This window comes from Hipposideros armiger, unplaced genomic scaffold (genome assembly GCF_001890085.2).
Source record: "Hipposideros armiger isolate ML-2016 unplaced genomic scaffold, ASM189008v1 scaffold_10, whole genome shotgun sequence".
In the NCBI taxonomy this organism is placed as follows: domain Eukaryota; kingdom Metazoa; phylum Chordata; class Mammalia; order Chiroptera; family Hipposideridae; genus Hipposideros; species Hipposideros armiger.
In genome coordinates, this window is record NW_017731360.1 from 3,174,972 (window position 1) to 3,180,326 (window position 5,355).

The window sequence follows — 5,355 nt, forward strand, 5'->3', positions numbered from 1 at the left end:
CTAGGGTCCCCCACACAGTAGGAGCTTCCCCAGGCAGGAACCCTAGCCTATAGCATAGCCGCTCCAGCCCAGGCCTGATATATAGTAGGGACTTCTCTAGGATGTACACTGGCACACAGAACGGGCTTCCTCAGCCTGGGCCATAGAACAGGAGGAACTCCATTAACTCAGAGCCAGGCACCCTGGGGACATGCCTAAGTGTGCATGAAATGAATGAAGGGAGTCACATTCTGGCTTCCTGGGAGGAGAGGTTGAGGGTAAGGCCAATGTTCCAGCAGGAGCTCTTGGTAAGAAGCCCGGGGCAGGCACTGGGGTGGCTATAAGTTAGGGCAGGAGGCTTCCCGGGCTCCTGGCATCTTCCTTATTGTTTCTCTCTTTCATCCTCAGGCTTTGCCTCTGCTGGGACCTTCAGAGGCCCCTCTGACTTAAAAGGTAAGATAGATTTGGGGGTATGGTTCTCTGACGTCCCGAGCTGGATGAGCCCACTGCTGGCTGCTCTCTCTAACCTTGCTCCTTCCTGCCCTGGCGGAAGGCCCTCCACCTCCCAGGCCCAGGATGTCCAGCAGGCAGCCCCTCTGCAGGTGACCTCAGCTCCCTGCGGCCTGGGCTTTAAAATCCCGGCCCAACTCGGAAGCAGCTTTTTCTCATTTGTGAACTATTTCACCCTGGCTCCTTGGCGTGGGCTCATGTTTGCTCGGCCTGCCCTGGTGCAGTGGCCTGGCTGCGCTCCTGCCGGCCCCTTCCCTGCCCAGCCCAGCCCCTCCTGCAGCCCGCTGCTGCTGCTGCCGCCACCACGCGGGAAAGCCACGAAGGCCCAGGAATTTTGGCAGGCGTGGGAAGGCAGCGGGCGGCGGGTGGCGCTCCGGAAAAGGCTGCAAATGTGAACCAGAAGGCAAAGGATTGGCAGTGAGGAGGCCCCGCCTGGCCTGGCCTGAGGCCTGGGGGTGGCTGGGTCTGGGGGCACCCTTCAGTGTCCGGCCCTGGCCAGAAGCTCAAGGCCTTTGCTGCGAACTGAGAGTGATGGCACCAGCTGAGGCCTGAACCCCAGGAGGGAAAGCGCCAGTCCTCTGGCCACCTGCCTGCGGATACATTGTTATCCAGGGTGCTGCCCACTGCTGGACCTCATCTGAGTCATCTGCCCCCCGCCGGGCTATTCCTACCTCCCTAATTAGTTGCCTCAAGATGCTCCTCCCCAGTGGAGTAATGGGGTGTCTGGTCTCAGAGATGAGCAGAGACTGGGGGCCAGGGAGGTGGATCTAGTTGCCTGCGGGGAGGAGGTTCAGCCCCAGTCCCCTCCAGCCCAGAGCTGAGAAGGACTCTGGAAGAGCCACAAAGAAAAAGGGGTTCTATGAGAGGGCACCCTGTGGGCTTGGCTGGAGGGGGGAGATGGGTGGTCAGAGGCCTGGAGCTGGAGTTCTTGGGCTGCAGACTGTACTGAGCACCTACTGTGTGCCAAGCCCCAGTCAGGGATGAGGTGAGGGTGGGGGGAGAGCTGCCCAGGAGCAGGAGGTGTTCTGCCTGAGGGAGACTGGGAAGGCTGCATGGAAAAGGAGGCATTTGAGCTGGGTCTTAAATAAGGAATAACATGTTTGCCTGGAGAGAGACAGAAAGGACAATCAGGCAGAGATTATGCAGGTGAAGGTAGGCAGGTGGGTATAGGGAAACACTGAGAAGCTTGGGGTGTCTGGATATCAGGATCCTGGCGCTCAGGGGTGCGGTGGGCTCCTCTCACCCCCTAAATGTGGGTGTTTTCCCCAAGGGTGAGTCCATGGCCCTCAACCAGGCTGCAGCAACTCTGTCAGTGAAGCCCTATTTTTATCTCCAGCCTCTGTCTCTCTCTCTCAAGTTCCAAACCCATAGGTTCTCTGCCTCTTGAACATCCCCCCAGGACCGCCCCCTCTCCCCTGCATCTCCCTTGCCCTGACGTTTGCTCTGCTCTCAGCTTGGTATATTCCGCCATCACCTGCCCCTCAGGGCTCATTGAACTCTGACCTGTCCTTCAAGCCTTCTTCCAATGCTTCCAAATTGAGGTCCCGTGGGGTCTGGGAGCCTAACCTGCAAGGGTGAGGGTGTGGGGACCCTTGACGGAACTGAAGCCTGGCGGGTCAGGGTCAGCACTCCACTCAGGTCCTGCCAGCTGCCTGGATGATGAGGCGGCCCCCAGGCAGCCGTGCTCCAGCCTGCCACCCCCTCACCCCCCAACTCCCAGGTTCCAGGTGGCTCTTTGGCTTTGGAGCAGTTTTCACACCTGCACATTTAAATCTGAGGGAGTCAGAGTCTCATATTGATCCTGTAGGACAGAGAGCTCAGCTCAAGGCACTGGACCCCACAAGTCCCCATGCAGACCTTGTGGGGCTGCTCAGGGATTGTCCATGGGGGTCAAACACAGACCTGAAGTTAGTTAGCATGAGTGTCAAGGCCATAAGTGCTGGCCTTCTGGAGGGTTCCATCAAGTGACCCATAGCTAGAGATTCACAGATCCCTGTCTGGATCTCGGTACAAGGATATAGGAGAGAGAAAGATAACACAGGGTCACAGAGATGGACAGACACATGTGATAGTGACACAGAGGTAGGAGGAGAGACACACCACGGGGTGCCTGAGATACATAGGCAGGTGTGGAGTTGGATTTAGTGACACAGAGACAGAAAGGAAGGGGCAGAAAGGAAGATGGGCTCCCACATGGCTCCCACAAGGAGCTGATCTCCAGTCTTTAGACAGGGTGCCACCCCCAGTCGTGATCTCAGGGCTTTGGGGGGCTCACCATCAATCTTTCCACCCTCATCTTAGTTGGTTCACATCCTGTTGAGTCTAAAGTATGCACCCTCCTCCAGGAAACCACGTGAGGATAACATGGAATTTATCGTATTGGTACTAGGGAGTCACTGGAGAATCCAGAGGCGGGGAGGGCCATGGGCAGAGCTGTGCCAAAGTGTGGTCCACAGACAGGCAGCAGCAACAGCAGCACCTGGGAGCTTGTTATAGATGCAGATGTTGGGCCCTACCCCACATCTACTGAATCAGTTTCCCTGCAGGGGCTTAAGAATCTGGTTTTTTTTTTTTTAAAAGATTTTATCGGGGAAGGGAACAGTGTTGGAGAATTGGGGAAGGGGAACATTGTGTTTTTCCAGGACCCATCAGCTCCAAGTCAAGTTGTTGTCTTTCAGTCTTAGTTGTGGAGCGCACAAGCTCAGCTCCAAGTCCAGTCGATGCTTTCAAACTAGTTGCGGGGGTGGGGAGGGCAGCCCACCATTCCATGCAGGAGTCAAACTGGCAACCTTTTTGTTAAGAGCACATGCTCTCACCAGCTGAGCCATCCGGCTGCCCATCGGCAGCTCAACAGCAGCTCACTGGCCCATGTGGGAATTGAACCGGCAACGCTGTTGCTCAGAGCTAGCGCTCTAACCAACTGAGCCACTGGGCCAGGCCAAGAACCTGTGTTTTAAAACACTACCTGATGCACATTGAAGTTTAAGAAGTACTACTGCAGTATTTATAGGATGTATTGAGGAAAACAGAGAAGCTGAGAGTGAGGGATGGGAGAGAGGCTATTATGATAACCCAGGCGAGGTTTTAGCAATTTAATTTAACAAACCTTTGCTGAGTGGCTGGGATGTGCCAGACTCTGGGCTGTCTGTCGGGAGAGTAGAAGGTCTGTATTAGGGCAGAAAGTATAGGGAAGGAACAGAAGTGAGAGAAGTAGAGGAGACTGAGTTCACAAGATTGGATTGGGGGTTTGAGGGTAAAGGAATAGGGCTGTCATGTACAGTTGTGCAGGTTGGCTACTGAACAAGGGCACCCAGGAAAGGCAATGAGTAAGGCCTGAGTTGGATGAAAGGAGGGGTTGCCTTTTTGCATTGTGCTAAGGCATTACATAGGCTAGAGTGACTACTGCCTTATAAGGGAGGAAGGGTCAGAAGTGATGTCCAGATTTCTGGCCTTGGCACCTGGGAGTTGGGGAGAAGCAAGTAATGGGGGAGAAGGTAATGACAGCAGTTTGAGTGGAGGTATCTAAGGGCAAGCCAGGAGAAAATGCTTAGCTCATAATCGAACACAAGGGCCTGGGGCTCAGGAGAGAAGTCGTAGCTGGAGACAGATGTGGGCGTCCTTGGTGATGGGATGGGATTGGTGAGACCTGAAAACTGCAGGAGAAACATCCAGAAAGAAGAGGTGAGGCCTGAGCCAGTGACTTGGGGCAAGCTTGGGTCTGCAGAGTGGGCAGAAGAAGGGAACAGAGAGGAATCGGAGGAGGAACCTTTATAGCAGCGGTTCTCAACCTTCCTAATGCTGCGACCCCTTAATACAGTTCCTCATGTTGTGGTGACCCCTCAACCATAAAATTATTTTCGTTGCTACTCTATAACTGTAATTTTGCTTACAGTTTTGATTTGTTATGAATCATAATGTAAATATCTTTTTGTTTTCCGATGGTTTTAGGTGACCCCTGTGAAAGGGTCTTTCGACCCCCAAAGGGGTCGTGACCCACAGGTTGAGAACCGCTGCTTTATAGGAAGGAAGAGAGCAGAGTCACAGGGCGAATTCAGTGCTAGAGAGAAGGTAGCAAGAGGGTGGGGAGTGAACAGTGAGTGCGGGTGAGGGGTAAAGACAGTTCTTTCAAAAAGCTTGGCTGAGAAGGGCTGGAGAGAGATAAGGGTGGCTGGAAGTGGGGTTAGGCCTGTGTGGACATGGGATGGAGAGGCTGGAGACTGGGTGGATGGGGGAAGCGTCCATAGTGAGATGCCCCTGAGGAAGGGGTGGGGAAGAGTCTGAGCCTTGAGTAGGAAACAGGACCCCCTTTCACCTGAAACTCAGGAAAGAAGAACAGGGAAGGGCTTCCCAATTTCCACAAGCTGAGAGAGAGGTGGGGGGAGTAGAGGCTCAGGAACCCTGGAGAAGTCTGGAGCTGCCCAGCTGGGCAGTTGGGGGTGGGCATCGTGCCCAGTGTCATGCCCTCTGCTCCTCTCCCAGCTCCATCCTAGCTCTGAGCAGGCTGTGAGACCCCCAGGTCAGTTTCATCTCAAGAGCAGTCAGAGGAAAGGCCTAGAAGGCCAGAAAATTGACTTCAGGGAACTTTCACAAGGTCTTGGCCTTTGGCGGCACTTAAGTGACTTGAGTTTTTTAAGGGTTGGAAATGTTACTTTGCAGCAGGAGGAGCTGAGGTTGGGCTGAGGGGTCAACTTCCTGGCCATCGGGGTAGCAGCACAGGGCAGCACACTTGAGGGAGCTGGTGGCTCAGATCCTCTCAACTAATCCTTTCACAGATGAGGGCACTGAGGTTCAGAGAGGTTAATTCCTTTGCCCAAGATCACCCAGTTGGTAGGTGGCTGTGCTGGAATGGGAGTCCAGGAGCTGCTG

General features: G+C 54.5%; 1 protein-coding gene across 1 annotated transcript in view; it reads left to right on the forward strand.

Moving 5' to 3' along the window:
* Nucleotides 1-384: 384 nt before the first annotated feature.
* The window catches only part of COL8A2 (collagen type VIII alpha 2 chain), a 16,353-nt gene continuing 11,382 nt past the window's right edge, over nt 385-5,355 (forward strand). The window contains exon 1 of the mRNA XM_019657449.1: nt 385-432. The gene's annotated coding sequence lies outside the window, so the exon portion shown is untranslated. The remainder of the gene's footprint in view (nt 433-5,355) is intronic.